This window comes from Cupressus sempervirens, chromosome 2, assembly GCF_028749045.1.
Source record: "Cupressus sempervirens isolate cs-2001-9-10 chromosome 2, ASM2874904v1, whole genome shotgun sequence".
In the NCBI taxonomy this organism is placed as follows: domain Eukaryota; kingdom Viridiplantae; phylum Streptophyta; class Pinopsida; order Cupressales; family Cupressaceae; genus Cupressus; species Cupressus sempervirens.
Genome location: NC_143119.1, coordinates 385552841 through 385572010, shown reverse-complemented (window position 1 = coordinate 385572010; position 19170 = coordinate 385552841). Strand labels below are relative to the sequence as shown.

The 19170-nt window shown below is 36.7% G+C and overlaps 1 protein-coding gene across 2 annotated transcripts in view; it reads left to right on the top strand.

Annotated features, from left to right (window-relative positions):
• The window catches only part of LOC149572744 (phospholipase D zeta 1-like), a 212572-nt gene that overhangs the window by 79512 nt on the left and 113890 nt on the right, over window positions 1–19170 (top strand). The window lies entirely within an intron of this gene.

Genomic DNA, 19170 nt, shown 5'->3' with positions numbered 1-19170 from the left:
CTGGTTGTGATATGTTTAGTAGGCTTAGAAGAAGCATAGTGATAGAGTTAGTTAGAAGAATATTTGGAATACCTCCCTACTTGCATCATACTTCTTTAACCATCTCTTCCTTATTGCATCCTTTGACTTGCTGAGTCATCAATGTAATTGCTGGTGTTTAGGCTAATTGTCTTCTATATGTGCTGATGTATTATGGAATCACGCGGTGTTGAATATTCATTCTTTCCTCCTTAATGATTAACATATTGTTAGCATTCTTAATCACTGGCTTATGAGCCTGCTGCTTTAATTCATACTTGTCAATGATTAATACAAATTATCCATTGGTTCTTATCAATGATTGATCTTCTTGTAATATGCTACGTGGACAGCTTAATATTTCAATACATCTGTCATAGTAATTCAGTGGCCTGTTTGTCTAAGTCTGCAAATATAATGTATATATCGTTGACCATTGATGGTTGTTTGGTCCATTTTCTCCCTGCCGACTACTCAATTTAGACTTCGAGATATCTATTTGATATCAGTCTTTGCATTATACTTTACATTAGTTGGAGAGCTATATTGTTTTTTTTCTATTTATGTATATAAGAATAACATAATATATTTTCTATCAATGAATATTCAATATTTATGTTAATGTTTGGTAGCTTCAATCGGTTAAACCTATGTGACTAGTGTGTGTGTATATATATATATATATATATATATATATATATATATATATATATATGAGATATTAAATAATTTGTTATTTTATTAATTTTAATGGATAGACATGTCTAATGAGGATACATGTCTCTCCATGTCTCATTCTTAACATATATGAGAGGAGATTGATGCATTTGAAAAATATATACTAAAATGGCAATGCAATTACATCTGCAAACGATCCTTATAAACCCAACATGGTATCAGAGCCTAATTGTAGATATGTAAATCGAATGGGAAAAGGATCATATTCTAATGTCAACTTTTGATTGGATAATATATTAAGAAGATGCCCTTTGACCGGGCAGTCCATGAAATTAAATAAGAATGTGGTAGGGACATACACATTGTGGAAATAATTTTCATGACAGCGAACAAATGAAGATATTAATACAGTCCATGCAAGAAGATATGGCTGGAGATCCGTGGAGTTTGCTGAGATGCAAGCATTGTAAGAAACCCTGTGTTGAATGTGTACTTCACCATTAGTAATCAAGGGAAATAAGTGACGTGAAAAACCATATTGGCAGGGTGAATAAGTTGCAGAATTGAAAGGGATAACATGTTCAGTGTATGTCTTAGAAGCCGCAAATTCCTAAGAACATGGCTATATTCCTTGTAAAATGGCTCCTCATCGATTCATTAGAGGGGCGGCCGTATTTTGATAATATCTTGAATTCCATATCCCATCAACTTACTGCCACCGTGGCTAGTATGGAGCAAAAGCCACTCACGTAGAAATTTAAGCACATTGGGCTGACAAGCATGTGAAAAGATATTGACTAAATGATATCCAAGGTGAAGCGTAGACGAACAACAATGACCCACTTGGCATCCACACTTGCATGATGTGGGGACATAACAAGAAGAGGGAAGTGAACCCAAGGTAGTAAGGAAGTTGTTGTCTCAGTAGCAGACCTGAAGTGAGGGCATATGTCCAAGACACGTGACCCACATAAAGGATTTAGTGACGGGGACTTTTCATGGAAAATTACAAGGTCCGCATATAAACTAAGAAACCAAGCCATAAAGGAACAAGGGCCCACAGGTTAAGTAAAAGGTGGATAAAGACATACGGGTATAAGAGGCACCGACCCGTTAAAAGATAGGTATAAGAGTTACACTATTTTAAATCCACCTTTGACATTACATATTACTTGAATATAGTATGTACATATATAGATATTGGAATTAGTTTAATGATAATATTATAAATTAGAGTCATAATAGATATCAAATAATATGTTTAAAATCTAAATTAAAATATATATTGAGGATTGAATATATGCATATATGTTCAAGGGACATATTTAAATTAGACATTATCTATATTTTTGGAATGGTATTATCATTATGTAAAATTATTTTTTGTATTTCAAAACATACTATAAGAACTATATGCCTTGATCTTTTCCTTTGAGATTGTTATTGCAGGAAAAGAGGGAGATTTGAGATTCAGAGGGAGCTTGACATTTCATTAGAGGCAACTTTGAAAAAGAGGGAGCAAATAGAGGATATGATATAGTCAACTTTCAGTGATCTCGGTCGTATTGACTCAGTGAGAGTAGATCACGCTAAGAAAGATTCTCTAATGATCAATAAATTGTAAATAGTTAAGAGGACTGCAATTTATGAATATTGTTCATAACTATATGGGCCTATCCCCTGTGTACATCATGAGGAAGTGACGACTTCCAAATAATTATCACTTGTATTTGCAGAAGTTATTGTAAGGTGATGATCTTACAATAACTTCATTCAAATGTCAAATGAGTTGACATTCAAATGTCAAATTAGTTGATATTCAAGAAACTAGAAAGTCAAATGAGTTGACATTTACGAAATGAGTTGGCATTTCAATAAACCGAGAAGTCAAATGAGTTGACATTTCAGAAACCATTTTTACATTGAGGTAATATGTTATTCATATTGTGTATGAATCTTGTTTATCCTCCCTAGCTAAGAGGGAGTGTTAATGTTTGGTAGCTTCATTCGGTTCAACCTATGGGACTAGTATAAATACACACACACACACGCATACACACATATATATATACATATATAAGTGTGATATATATTATATATTTAATATTTGAGATATTATATAATTTGTTATTTAATTAATTTTAATGGATAGACATGTCTCATGAGGAGACATGTCTCTCCATGTCTCATGAGGAGACATGTCTCTCCATGTCTCATTCTTAACATATATGAGAGGAGATTGATGCATTTGAAAAGTATATACCAAAATGGCAATGTAATTCCATCTGCAAACGATCCTTATAAACTCAACAATTTATTATCTATATAATTGTTTATTAATAACGTCAATTAATATTATTGACTAGTGTATTTACTTGTACAAGAAATTAGTTAAGAAGGTACTCATGTATTCAAGGAAATGTATGTTTTGAAACAATTTATTTATGCATCAAAATACATTTTGTATTGTATATATCGATTGTGGCTCATGACACTGAGGATACTACACGTCCAATGCTACGAAATGAATTCTATGAAACTTTTTATGATGCCCCTGAGAATAGTGGATTTCAAATGTACAAAAGGAATGGATGGTGTATTTACTTGAGGCTTTGAAGTGAACCTTGTTACATGTCACGTCTGGTACCTCCAAGACTTTGCCAAGATTCATACAGAGAGTTTTGAGGATCAAAGTTTCATGCCACACCAGCTTCATTTCATTTTTTCGACACTAACCTCTCAGCCAACTCATTTTTCCTAGATAGGTTCCTGCATTAGGAGTCTTGCAATCATCTGGAAAACTTCTGTTGTTTCAGTACTCAATTTCTCCATATCTCTAAATTGAGTAGGAAGTAGTCAGCAAAGAAGCCAAATACTATGCTCTGCATAAGGGATTACGATTTTCAAATGTGGGCGAATTGAAAACTGTAGGCAATTTTCACTTAATACTGCCTTGACAACCCTATTGCTGCCATTTTAGTACAAGTAAATACAATTGTTTCTTAGACACTTGCTGGAGGGATCATCCATTTTATCGGCGTATCTTATATAAATTATGGTGCAAAACTAAGTCACAAGGTTCGAGTTCGAGTTCGAGTTCAGCAACTATGAAATTCAGATGAAATTCAGTAAGGATAAATATTTGAAAAAAAAATTCAATATTAAATTCGCCTTATATATATATATATATTAGTATATCCAATACTTAATTTTCTTTTTCTTTTAATAACTTGCATATTAAATTAATACTATATTTTATTTATAAAACATTAAACTTTAGAAACAAAATAACATCACCAATTATATTAACTAAAACATACAAAAGAAATACATTAGTTTTTTTATTTTTAACTTTACAAAACAAAATGAAAAATATTAAAGTTTTAAATTCGTTGACACATTATTATAATAATAAATAAGTTATATACTAACTATTAATATTATCATCAAAATTAATAAAGATAAATGTTATAATAATAAATAAACTTAAACCTTTTAATATTAAATGTATCCTAAAAATATAAAAATGAAATGAAAACCTAATATTCTTTGTGTGGTGATAGAAAAGCTCGATCAGGCAAGAGAAAACTGTGTTTGGGGTCAGATGGAAGTGATCATGCAGCTGCGCCATGCGCTACATTCTTTCCCCATTGCATAGATGACAACGGTGGCGTTAGAAGTATAGGCCGAGAAGAGACGACAACAAGGGACAACAACACGAGCAGAGAATAAATGAAAACAATGGTGATGGAGCCCAGATTGGACGGAGAAGAAAAATCGATCTATATTCTTGTGGACTGAGGCCAAACTAGAAGTTTTGTTTTGTGCTGGACAAACTCAACCCAAATTTTAATGAATTTAAATTTTTTTTTCTAGGTTTGTCAAATTTTGAACCTAAAGCTGAAAATTCAGCGTATCTTGTGACATAGGTGCAAAATAGTGGATATACTATTACCCCCCATAATGATAGCACACATTTTGCTAACAGAGATCATACTTCTATTAAATGCCTCACCTTGTGTACAATTTAGAAGACCCGTCATCCTTAGCTTAAAACAAGACTCCTACATTTACCTACCAAATGCTGGCAATATCACCTATTAACACATGGCTGAGCTATAGCTATTTTCTTTGCCACCTTTGTTAATAGTCCACATCATAATTAAACCACACTGCCTTATTTGGGAATGGTACCATACAGTCCCAGACTGAAGAATAAGGTTATAGAGGTGCACAATAGTGAAAGTTATTTAAGTCTGCCAATGAGGATATGAGACCATTGGATAAGGCTCTAATTGGTTCTTGATATATACGAGATTGACCAAGTAATTTGCCACGACATCTTTGTGAAAATGAGAGAATCATACTTCCTTAAACTGTTGACAGAGAAAAAGAGCCTCCAGGGATCTCCTAAGCTACTTAAAAATGGATGTATTGGAATAAGAGAATCACCTTCAACAAATAGCTGCACTTTAATAGAGGATGCTCAAGCCACTCCTGTAACCATCCCTTCTCGTTTTGTGTTGTCATTATTATTTTTGACATAGAAATATTGAACAACCCTTTTCAAAGCTGCCATTTTCCTTGTAGAGGACAATCCCAAGCCCACACTTCCTGGATTTCCTTGGGAAGCTTAATTTAAGTCAATTCTATACAACCTTATGGATGGGGACTTGTTGATGCGAGTTTTGTTCCACTACAACATGCAGACTCAAATACATTTGTCTCAAGGAGAAACACTAAACACTCAATCCTCTCTTGATATAAGGTCATCTCTCATTCTAAACTTACAAAGTAAGATCATGAAATGACTTCAAGGTTCCTTCTTAATCATGGACTTCACTCAATCTTATGATGTGATATGTTGGTTATCACAAAGGGACTTAAGCTATTCATTCAATGGATATCAACTGTTGCACCTCTAAATGTTTGGCTCTATAATGTGCAATGAAAATATAGTTTAGATTTTCCAATTTGATTCCAACTTAAAACTCTAGCCTTTATTTCCACTTGGACTTGGACCACAAAAATTCCCTAAATGGCATCAAAATGCCTGCATAAGCTCAAGACCAAAACTTGCTTCCTATTGAGCCAAAATTGCACAAACTCATCCTGAACTTGGAGACTTGAAAAAATGTTGCCAATCAAAATTGCTTAAGACAATTACTCCTACTTGCTAAAGCAAAAGACGGGGTCCTCATTTGCAATGAGGCAATGGTGTAAAAACCACACAACATCTAGCACCCACCCAAAGAACATTTTAAGGATAAGACTTGTGCAGAACCAGGGACCTTTGTTTGAATCCTCTTCCACCTATCAAACAACTAGGAAATGCACTCAAAATGGAAGAGACCATGAAATTGGGCTAAGCTTTATGTACCCTTTGGTGTTCATTCTCCTTTATATAACCACTTATAATATTATATTATTTTTAAATTCCATTTATTTTTATATATTTGTTTATTTTTTTCTCATTTATGGTAGTTGGCTTTTTGTAGTCCTTATATATATACACATATATGTATTTATAGTTATATATACACACACGTGTATGTATAATGTATAAATCTAAATACATATATTTATATATAAAATGAATATATGTATGTATATATGTGTGTGCGCACGCGCACACATATATACATACATACATAAGTACTACTAAATGCCAACTACCATAAATGAGAAAAGAGATAAACAAATATATAAAAATAAATGGAAATGAAAATAATATTTTATTATAAGTAGGTATATGAAGGAGAATGAACACCAAAGGATGGAGGGGGGAAGGAAATGAGGCGAGGAAGGGGCAGGGGGAGGGAGTGATGAAAAAGGAAAAGAGGGGATGGGGGGAGGGGGAACAAAAGCAAGAGGGAGATGATAAAAGAGAGGGATAATTGGGTGCGGGGGGGGGGGGGTGGTAGAGAGAGGACTAGCCAGAGGGAGATGGAGGTCAAGGAGGGAGGGATGGAGGCTTTTAAGGGAAGATAAGAGAGGGTGCCATGAAAGGCTGAGGGTCCTCGGTTGCTATGGGCTCCTCGTTTTCCCCTATCGTAGCCAACCTTTATATGGAGCACTTTGAGGAATTAGCCTTGTGCTTTTTCCCTCACACATCTAAGTGGTGGATGTGTTATGTTGATGATACCAATGTCTGTTGGCCCCATGGCTGGGAAAAGTTGGATGAGTTTATTCTCACCTTAACAACTTATCGCCTTGCATATCTTTCACCATGGAAATTGAGACAAACAACTCTTTGCCTTTTTTCAATGTCTTGCTCCTTAAGAAGCCAGATGGCTCCCTTGGCCATCATGTGTTTCGCAAATTCACCCATATAGACTTGTATCTCCATTCCTCTTCCCATCCCCAACCCTCTCAAAGGGTTGGAATTCTCAAAACCTTAGCTTTAAGGGCCTGTCGCATATGTGTGATGATGACAACCTTGACCAAGAGTTGTCCCACCTTCACCAAGTCCTCAAGCTCAACGGGTACTCCAACCTCTAAATCTCTAGAGCCTTTCGTCAAGCCAAGTCTCATTCTTGCTCTATCCCCAAGCTTGTTGCCTCCCAACTTGTGCCAACCCCTTTTCGCTTCCCTTCCTTTTGTTGAAGGGGTTTGATGTGCCTTCAAACCTTTGTCCACTTAAGGGTTCTATGTGCCTTGCTTTTGCTGAAGGGGTTCGATGTGCCTTCTAAAGTTCTTAAAAAAGGGGCTCAATGTGCCTTCAAACCTTTGTACAACTCTCTCTTAAGGAGTCTAGGAATCTCTTTTTAGAGTTAGGAGTCTATAAGGTCTAATGTTCCTGCGGGTCTCCCTACATTGGCGAAACTGGTGTACCATTTTCTACCAGAGTCAAGGAATATAGAGTAGACATTAAGCATGAGTGGGTGCTTAAGTCTGCTCTAGCTGAGCACTCCATGTCTACCAAGCACCATATATATTTGGAAAATGCTCAGATCTTATTAGTCAAAGAGGATAACTTCTTCAAAAGGAAGATAAAGGAAGTCATTGAAATCTTCAACCACCCCTCCGATCTCAACCAAGATGGGCTTTCATGGCACCCTTTCTTATCTTCCCTTAAAAACCTCCATCACTCTACTCCTTGACCTTCGTCTCCCTCCAGCTTGTCCTCTCTCCCCCCAGGTTACCCCTCTCTTTTGTCATCTTTCTCTTGCCTTAGACACCCTCTATCCCTCCCCTCTTTTCCTTGTTAGGTTCTCCACAACCTCCCCCTAGCCCCGTTCCTTGGCCCCCTCCTCCCCCCATTTCCTTCCCCTGTCCATCGTTTGGTGTTCATTCTCCTTTATATAACCGCTTACAATACTATAATAGTTTCAATTTCATTTATTTTTATATATTTGTTTATTTCATTCCTCATTTATGGTAGTTGGCTTTTAGTAGTCCTTAACATATATATACATATTATTATGATAATAGATAGTCGTCTATTATTAGTTAATGATTATCTATTGTAAATATCTAGTTAGTTAGCTTTCGCTTTTTTAGCTTTCTCTGTTAGAATAGAATGTTTCTATTCTTTACGATTGTTTCCTAAGGAAACATCATTTTATTCTTTTGTATAAATTGACCTTTCGTCTCTGTTAATAACAAGCAAGACTTTTACCAATTACTTTGTAATATGGTATCAGAGTCTATTTCTTAATTTTTTTCGAAAATTATAATTTCTTTTCCAAAATTATCAGAACCTATTTTCAAAATTATTCTGTGATACTTGCTTCGTAATATCAAAACCTTGAGATTTTCAAACTAGGGTTTTGTTTGAGGATTCATATTTTTTAGAAAAATCGCGGATTTTTTGGTGTTTTTTCTGAAACTCACGACTTGCAAAATTCGTGATTTCCTCACCTTAGTTTGTGAATAACGACGTTCATTAAAACGCAGTGAAAGGGCTTTGGATAACTGGAAAATTCATAGGACACGAACTAAAACTTGCCATTTTCTCCCTCACGTTGGCTTTCGTTTTTTTCTCAACTTTGGATGGCGACTGTTGCATTTTTTTCTCGGTTTTTCTCTTCATACTGTTGTGATCTTCATCCAGCTGTGGTTGCCTATTGAAACCACCATTGTTTTGGTCTAGTTCTACAATCGTTTTGTCCAAATCCGCCATTATTTGGAGTCTTTTTGTAGCTGGCTAGGGTTTTGATCAAAACCCTATTTTCTGTACTAGATCCAAAATATTTTTACATATTTTTGGTGGGGTTTTTGAAAGCTCAACTGGGTTGTCAGATTTTTCTTGGAGTCTTGATTTTCGTGCCTCAATTTTCAAGCCAGCGGATCCAAAAAACAACACCTTATTCCTTTTGGGTTTTTCGAGCTCTCTTCTGGGTCACTCTTCGTTTTTTCTGGGTCTTCTATTTTGTTGCCTTAAAGAATGCGCCTTCATAGATTTTCAGTTTTTCATTGAAGAACGAGCGATGGCATCTCTAACAAACATTTTGCTGAAGCACAACTGCAAATTCAATGGATGAAATTAAGGCACTTGGAATAGCGGATTATCACAATTTGAATATTAGAACATCGATCAACTTGTTCTGGGTGTTAGGAAATGTCCGATTGCTCTCGGTTCTAATCAGGATACATGGGATCTAAATAATCGAGAGGCGATGATGCTTCTCAAATTATCCGTGGTTGATGATCAACTTTCTTAGATTCCATCTGGCAAGACAACTGTTGAGATCTGGACACATCTCAAAGGTCTTCATGAGACTTTTGACAAAAGCAGAGCCTTCTTTCTAAAAAACACTCTGTTTTTTATTGTCATGGATGAGTGCACCTCGCTCCGGGCACACCTGAATCGGATTCCAGAAATCCATGATTAGTTACTTGCCATCGGTCGCAAGATGGAAGAAGAGGATATTGTGGTTATCACTCTTCGGAGTTTAACAAAGTCCCATGAGCTTTTTATCGAGACTCTCAACATCACATCTTCTGGTGTTGATTTGAAGTTCATTGATCTCTGCACCCTGCTACTTCAGCAAGATCAGTGGAAACAACAGTTTAGTAGTAGCTCTAGTTCTACCTCCACAGAGTAGGCCTTTATTGCGAAATCCTTTCAGAAGGATAAAGACAAGTTTCAACAACCATCCTAGCAGAAGTCTTCTGCTCTAGCATCAGATGGTTCTCGAAAGAAGAACATTCAGTGCAACTACTGCCACAAGTTTGGACACATGAAGGTTGAATGTCGGAAACACTTAGTTGCACAGTCTAAGCAATCAAGTTTGCAACCCAAAGCGAACACTGCAGAGCACACTGAAGGTCATGTAAAGTCGTCTGCTTGGTACATTGATTCAGGTGCCTCTCGTCATTTCACTCACCGTAGAGACTAGTTTACTGACTACCAGCCTTATTCAAACTCTGTTATTTTTGGTGGTGGAGAAGATTACACGGTTGTCGGTAAAGGCAACATTCAGATTCTGTATGCTAGGAGGAATCTCATACTCCTTGATGTGTAGTACGTTCGAGGGATGGAACTAAATCTACTCTCAGTTAGTTAGTTGTTGCGACATTCTCCACACTTGGTAGTCACCTTCAGTTCACATCAGTGCACCATCACTGTTCGGGTGACTAAGTCTGCTATTGTAGTGGGTCTTGAGGATCATGGTCTTTTCAAACTTATTGATTTTGGTGATTCTCAGGACTTAGCTATGGCTACTCGACGGTCTTCTGTCGGCACACTTTGGCATCAGCGATATGGGCACTTAAATGTGCATCATCTCTCACAGCTTGCTTGGGATGAGCTTGTTCTAGGATTGCCAGAGATTCAGACTCAACAACTTGGAGTTTGTGACGCATGCCAGGTTGGGAAGCAACATCGCACACCTTTTACCAGTGGTGACTCATGGCGAGCTTCTCAGGTACTTCAGCTTGTACATGGCGATATCTGCGACCCTATGGCCACTCCTTTTGTTCTTGGGTCCAGGTATTTTTTGTTGTTTGTTGATGATTTTAGTAGAAAAATGTGGGTGTATTTCCTTAAAAAGAAATCAGATGCATTTTCGTGTATTTTAGAAGTTTAAACCTTTAGTTGAAAAAGAGTCTAGGAAATCTATTAATACTCTTAGATTAGACAATGGGGGGGGGGGGGGGGGATTTCGTTCTAATGTTTTCTCTAGCTTCTTGGATACACATGGCATCAAATGCTAGTTAACCACACCCCACATGCCACAACGAAACAGTATAGTTAAACGTTGAAACAGGACAATCATTGAGATGGCTCGATCCATGCTCGAGCACAAACATCTTTTGAAGAAGTTTTGATGCTGCAATTTATCTGTTGAATTGGTCACCCACAGTGCTTTTGTTTGGATCCCTCATGCGTTACGCACCAAGTTGGATGCCAAGAGTTAGAAACTCATGCTTGCTGGATATAGCAGTCTTCACAAAGCCTACCGCTTGATCAACGAGAGATATCTCGTCTCATCTACAGTTGCAGTCTTTGATGAGCAGCAAGGACCTTTCATGCCTATTTCTTCTGTTCCGGATCCAGCAGACCAGCTTATGTAGGCTCATGATTTGGGAATTCGGCATTCGTTAGGTCCACCTAATGGGAGGGCTCTAGTAGCTCCTGCAGCTCCAGTTATACCAGTGATACCTGTACAGACACCTCCGGCTTCTCCTACAGGATCACCTCATTTTGTAGATGCTTTACCTAAGTTTGATCTAGATTCTTTGGATGAGGAACCTGCTGATCAAGCATCTCCTAATACTCATGTTGGTCATTCCCCTATTCGGCCTAAGTGTTGTGCTAAGACGCTTGTTGATCTTCGTGATGATGAGCTCATTGATGGGAGAATGGCTCGGAAAATGAGCAAAACTACAGATTTTGTTAACTTTGCTCTCATGGCCAACATTCACAGTGTGTTTGAACCTCAAACATACTCAGAGACTAAAGGAATTACAAAGTGGGAACAAGCCATGCAATCTGAACGCTAGAGCTTGCTGAAGAACAACACCTGGGTCCTTTCTAATCTTTTGACAGGGAAGAAACCCATTGGCTACAAATGGGTCTACAAAATCAAATACAAATCAAATGATACTTTGGATAAGTACAAAGCTCATTTAGTGGTGAAGGGCTTTTCTTAGCGTCAGGGCATTGATTATGGGGAGACCTTTGCTCCTACTGCAAAGGTGAGCACCATCAGATTAGTCCTAGCCATGGTAGTACAGTTTGGGCGGAAGGTCGATCAAATGGAAGTGAAGAGTGCTTTCGTGAATGGTGATCTCCATGAAGAGGTCTGCATGATGCAGTCTCCTGGTTTCAAGGTTGCTGGTAAAGACCATCAGGTTCTTAGATTGGTAAAAGCCCTCTATGGCTTGAAGCAGGCCCCTTGGGTGTGGTACATAAAAATTGATAAGTACCTCAGTGATCAAGGCTTCAAGAGGAGTTCTTCAGACTCAAACCTGTACATCATGACTACTGACAGTGACATCATCCTTCTGGTTATTTATGTGAATGATTTGATCATCACTGACAGTTTGACATCTTTGATTTAGGGAATCAAACAAAATTTATCCCAGTCTTTTGATATGACTAACCTTGGGCTCATGCATTATTGCCTAGGTGTTGAAGTTTGGCAATTGTCTTCTAGTATAAGCATCTCTCGGTCCAAATATGCCAGGGCCTTGTTAGACAAATTCCGTACGCAAGATTGCAAGCCTACATCTACACCTATGGAGAAAGGTCTCAAGTTATTCGCAAAGTTTGATTCTCCTTTCGTTGATGATACTACAAAGGCAACTAGTAGGCAGCCTCATCTACCTCTCTGCTACTAAGCTTGATATAAGCCTGATATTTCACACTTTATGACAACTCTTAAGGCTGATCATTGGATGGCAACAAAGTGTGTGCTTCGTTATTTGAAGGGCACTTCATATTATGGACTTCTATACTCTCGAAGTTCTCAACCTAAACTCTGTGGGTTCATAGATTCAGACTGGGCAGGCTCTGTTGATGGTAAAAAGTCAACTTCTGGATATGTGTTCAGTTTGGGATCCGATGCAATCACATGGACTAGTAAGAAGCAATAGGCTGTTTCTCTCTCCTCTACATAGGCCGAATATAGAGGGACTGTTAAGGCAGGATGTGAAGTTGTTTGACTTCGTCGGATGCTTGGAGATATACATATGTCAGCAACGGGATTGACTACTCTGTTTGTTGATAACGAAGGCGTTATCAAGTTAGCACGAAATCCAGTTTGCCATGAACGAACCAAGCATGTGGATGTTCATTGTCATTACATACGATAGCTATTTGAAGACGAGACTATAGATTTGCAGTATGTTCCTACCATAGATCAGACTGTAGACATTGTAACCAAGCCTCTTGGTCTTGATAAGTTTGTCAAATTCAGAGGACAGCTTGGTGTTCTAGATAGATTAACCATTAAGGGAGGGTATTACGATAATAGATAGTTGTCTATTATTAGTTAATGGTTATCTATTGTAAATATCTAGTTAGCTTTTGCTTTTTTAGCTTTCTCTGTTAGAATAGAATGTTTCTATTCTTTACGATTGTTTCCTAAGTAAACACCATTTTATTCTTTTGAATAAATTGACCTTTCAGTCTCTATTAATAACAAGCAAGATTTTACCAATTACTCTGTAATACATATATACATATATACTATATAGATATATAGATATATTCATTTTATACATAATTATATTTATATACATTTATACATTATATATATATGCATATGTGTGTGTATAGATATATATATTCTTTTTAATTGTTACTTTCTTGCATTTTTTCATTTTTTCTTTTGTTATATTTTTGTTTCCTTATTAATTTGTTGTTATGTGTTATTTTTCGTGTTTCTCCTTTCTTGCTTATTTTTTGTCCTTTTTTGCATTCATGTGTGTATGTCTATTTGTTCATTTTCTTTTTAATCGTTTCTCTCTATTCTTTGGTTGTTTTATTTTTTGTTTTCTTATTATTTTATTCTTATGTATCAATTTAATTTATAGTTCTTTTTATTTGTTTTTTCTCTTCTCTTGCTTGTTTATATTTTTCATTTTCTTTATTTAGTTTTTCTTGCACTTTTCAAAAATATTTTCTTGCTATTTTGATTTTATTTTCAATTTCAATTAGTTTTATTTTATGGTCATTTTTAACAATTTATTTATTTGTTTATTCATTTATGGTAGTTGGCTTTTGGTAGTCCTTTGTCATAAATATATATATATATGCTTATTTATTTCTTTATTTGATATTATTTATTTTGATTTTAAATTTTTTTTTTTTTTGTGCCTTTTTCTTGCTTATGGTTTTTGATTCTTTTTTTCTCTCTCTCTCTCTCTATATATATATTTGCATTGTTTGGTTCATATTTATTGTTCTCTCATTTACTATATAGAGTTCTTGTCTCTTTCGATTTCCCTTTTCTCTTTTTCGTCTTGTTGTTTTTATTATTTATTATTTTTCTTTTTATTTACCTCTACTTTATTCATTTCTTTTTATTTTTCAAATTGCTCTCTTTTCATTTATTTTTATTTTTTGAGTTCTTATTCCCTTTTCTTAACTTCTTGCTCTTGGTTAACATGGCTCTTTTATTTTTTATTTGTTGAATTCTTATTTCCCGTGGCTCTTGCACCTGGCATTCTTTCATCCTGATGATGGATCATTGAGTATGATCCGAAATGTTGATGATAAAAAATTGCAACACAATCACATGCAGACAAGCATGTACAACTAACATGAGATTTTAAGGTCAGTTGAAGTTTGCTAAGTCCAGACTCGACGCCATTTGCATTAAAGAAATTGTCAATAAAATGTCTGTTAATTTGAAACTGGTAGATTGTGAGAAGGCAAAGATCTGAGAGTTGTAGTGAGTTTTTTCTGTATCACAGCAGACTGAGTTTCTTCTATGTTATTCACTAGTGAGCAGAATCTGTGAACATTCAGTTTTAAAGAATTGTGTTAGTGAAGCCTTTCGTATTTGCTCAGTAATCTTGTTTGTTAGATTTTAAAAAGTAAATTTTTTAATGAGGGTACTGTTTATATAAGTTTAAAGTTACTAGTTTTATCAAATTAGAAGACAGGGTTTTGTAGACAAGATATCACCAGGGGGTTGCATGTTATATTGATATTTGATGTGCCTATTTTGAATTTTCTGGAAAACCCATTCCCACTTGTTTTCCAGAGAGGGAGAAAAAAACAAATGGTATGCCTGACTACCCTACGACCTTATAAGGATCAGCCCACTGCCATTCCTTATCTGCAAGCCAATTAAGTGGCTCTTAGTTTATGCAATCATAGTTGATTCATTCGGAGAATTATTTGACCTTGAAGCTGCACCAAAAATGTTAATCTTTTGATAATATAATCAAATTTTCCCTCCATTAATTTAATAAATATGGTAGTTTCATCAACAAATTGTTCATTTAGAAGCTATTCCTGATTAGGTAGTCTAATGCCTTTAACTGGAGGGGAGATGAGACTGTTTTTTAGGATGTGATATAAGGCTTCAGCTGTAATGACAAATAAGGCAGGGGCTGTTAGACAATCATGTTTGCTAGGCCTTTGCTTGATAGTAGGCTCTGTGAGTTCTCCATTAACCTTCATCTGAGTAGAGGAATCATTGAAAATAATTTTGATCCATTTGCAAAAATTGGGTGGAAAACCAAAAGCTTCTAACATATAATCACAGAAGGCCACTCAATTTGCCTATCATGTTTAGTCCAATGCATTCTCTCTTAATTTGTGATTAGCTTTTCTAGCATGCATCTTACTTTTATGAATCTTGTGTGGGTGACTGAAGCAATTTTCCTTAGTTTTCCTCCCAAATTTCTGTCTAGAGTATACTTTTCCCAATAGATGATTTGGTTTTCTAGCACGTGTCTTCCTTTTATGAATCTTGTGTGGGTAACTGAAACTATTTTCCTCAATATTTCTCCCAAATTTTATCTAGGTTTTCGGCGAATATTGTACATGAAACATTTAGGAGAGTGATGGGTCTCCAGTGTTTGATCAGAATTCTGCACTACTCTTTAGAAATCAATTCAATGATTCCTCCTGAGTTGGCCTAGTGGTGGAGGACTTGTACTCTTGAAAGAGAGGTCACAAGTTCAAATCCCAGGGGGGGTAGGGTATGTACGCCTCGTTTGTAGTGCCAAGTGCCTCTCGAAAAAGAGTACAAGGTAGTCCCATATCACTGTCACCATACGTAAACCCAAAAACTATGGCATAGTGTCGTGGACTATAAAACCCCCTTTCCTTTCCTTTCCTATGCAATGGTTCTGGAAGGTTGCATTAAAGACCTCCAGAAGCTTAGGCCCAATCCAAGTGATGCTAACCTTTTAAAATTGATAAATAAGCCCATCAACACCAGGGGACTTGCCACTTTCTAAAGACTTAATTGTGTCCTCATGTTCTGTAACAGTATTGTGTGTATCAAGCTCACAAGCATCCTCAGGGAAGACGTTCGTAAGGTTCATTGTGAGGCAAAAATCTCTAGCTTCTATAGCTTTGTCATTAACTTTTGAGGAGAAAGTTTCTGAAAGGTGTGAAGAGCCTCCATGAATGTGGAATCCGTACCATTATCAGCAATCTGTCCAACCTTCCGCATTCTTTGTTTTTACCTAATCAAATTAAAAAAATATTTGGAACCTCTATCTCCCTGAAGTTAATTTATCTTGTCTCTTAACTTTCTGACCCTGAAATCTATAAAATGCAGCTTCCTGAGAAGGAATCTAGTCCCAATAAGATTGGTCTCCAACTGGCTATTGGGAGTATTGACCTGCAACTGAGCTTCCTTAAGTAGTAGCTTATGATGCAGGAGGTTTTCTATCTTGTTTTTGTTCCGGGTCTTTACATCCAACTGCTTCAATTAAATTCCTCCAAACAGTCACCAGGAAATCCCACTTTTGGATAAGGTTTAGATTTTTGTTCAGGCTTTTGGATAGAGAAGTATCAAACCTAAGGCCAAAATGCAATTTTGGTTATCAAGCAAGGAGCTATTCAATTTGAACAAATAGGATCGAGTCTCTTCTGCATTGAAGATGAGAAGTCAAGCCTGAAAGAGGCTTCAATGGGGGAATGGTCAGACATGGATGAGGAGTAAATATCAACAAAACCATCATCAAGTTTTCTCCTAAAGCAGACCTGATCTTTGTTCCCATAGAACCTGTCCAACCTACACTAAACCCTTTTGTTAAGGGACAGGATATAACACCAAGTAAACTTGATTGACTTAGATGTAGTTTTATTTTGCTCCAAGGGATCAACAAGGTTTAGAGTTCTTTTCATTCTTGACCAAAAGAAGAGTTCACCTCTTCCCGTAGCATATAGCTTCTTTCTGATCATACTTAGTCATGTCAAAATCTCTAGTGTAGATCCAGGGAACTTGAGGGAGATTCTGAGCAGTCCATGTCCACAGATCAGATCTCTCTCTTTAATCATTTGATGCATATAGTTAGCACATACCAAGTGCTTCAAGGCAATATTCAGGATAATCCACATCAGTCTGTTACAAGGGGACAATCCCCCTAAGAGACAACATTTTCCCATGTAGAATGCACTGAGATGCAGTTCCACCTTTTTGTTTTCATGCTCTCAGATTTTATAATACTTTTCCATATAATATTAATAACACTCTGCTTGAAATCCTATTACTTTTACCTCCTTTAGGCATAAGAAGTCAAGAAAGGGCTATTTATGCAATACACTCTTACCACATATTTCCTATCTGATGTTTCCAGACCCCTCATGTTCCAAGTACAGAGGACCAAGTCCACTTAGGGTTGGTGGGAGGGTAGTGGATTTCTCTAATTATTACAAAGCCTGTCAAAGCACTTTGGAGTCTTGTCTCTTCCTTTCTTGTCCATTTCTCTTCACTGCAAAATTAATAATTCTTAGGTCTGTCATTCAACTTCCTCTTTTTATTATCCTCTTTTGGAGAAGCAAGTTTCTGCAGAGGAAGAGATGTATTGATATTTGAGCTTGAGAGTAAAGGATTAAGGCACAAAATTCCGATTTCTTTTCCAAAAACACCATGCAATTTGAGGTTAGAGTTTCTAACTATGCTCTGTTTACCACTCCTAGATGAAGGATACAATTGCTTTCAATGATATTTGTGCTCTAGTCTGAATGGTCTCTAAGGCTAGTCGTTGAGCATTTTCTGGCCTGGGGGAAGATTTTCATTTTACCTTAGCAAAGGATTCCTTAGCTCTGATAACCTCAATTTCTCCATGAAACTTGGGGTCTTCTAGTATAGCGCATTCCTTTTCTGATATAGAAACATTTTGCCAAGCCAAATTGTAGAGGGTATTATCCTTATAATCAACATCTGACCAAATTTCCTTGTCCAGGTCATTATTACTTAGTAGTATGTCATTCCCATTAGGGTGGTAATTAACCTCTAGATTATCATTGTGTGTCTAAAAGCCCCTTCTGGTCTTGGCCTTGCATTAGGGCTGTCTTCCCTGTGATGGCCATTCCTTTGCACAAGAAACAAGCATTCGAGGAACCAAGCAATTCCACATTACATATTAGAATCTTGTTATCAAGCTGCACAAAAGTTTGGTATTTCAGCCTTCAGATTGATGATAACTCTAGCATTTAGGTGAGGAAGAGTAACTCTTGATTCTTTGATTTGTATAGCATTCCCAATAGGTTCCAATAGATTAGGACTGAATTTCCATAATTGGCGGGGGCAGGGGGGTGTTTTTGATTTCCAACTAGCTGGTTGTGGACTTGGCTAAGTATTTTTGAGGAGACCAAGGTAAGGCTTTAAACATAGATTGACAAAGGTTCCAGAATGCCTTACAGCTACTCTTTCTTGCATATCATTGTTCTTGAAGAAGACTATAGACAACCCCTCCATCTGCCTCGGTCCCCATTATTCCCCTTTTCACTTTTGTCTTTCCACTTTGGTTGACCCAGCCAAGAGAAATCCTCCATGGTTTTCCCAAAAAGCAGCAGACGGAGGGAGCACCTCATTAGTAGTGTCGATATTCACAAAATCACTGTAAGACTTCTTTTTCATTCACAACTGCCTTCAAATTAATATTTGTTTGCAGATTATCAAGTGGAACATCAATGTTTATCCTGGCCTTGTCCATGCTGATTCCATCTTCAATCTGCCAAATGGCCAGGGAAATGAAACTGGCTTGTTTGCAGGGACAATTGGATTAAATACATAATCCATACACCAGATTAGGTTTTGTCAGTGGGATATTCTAGGTACTTGAGCCTAGTATCAGGTGGGGGATTAAACATTCAAAATTCAAAACCTGAAATATAATTCAAACAAATCAGACACACCAGGGACAAGAACCAGCCCAAATGAACCAAAAAGATACTCAAATCAACACAGGAGAGGAATTCAAGAGGTCTAAAGGAACCAAGAATGATAAAGACCACCAATCTGGCCACATTATAGTCATTGTAAAGTTCTAGGAAGCAACAACGGCAGATGCTCATTTGACTTCCAGGGAGCTCTATGCTCACCATCC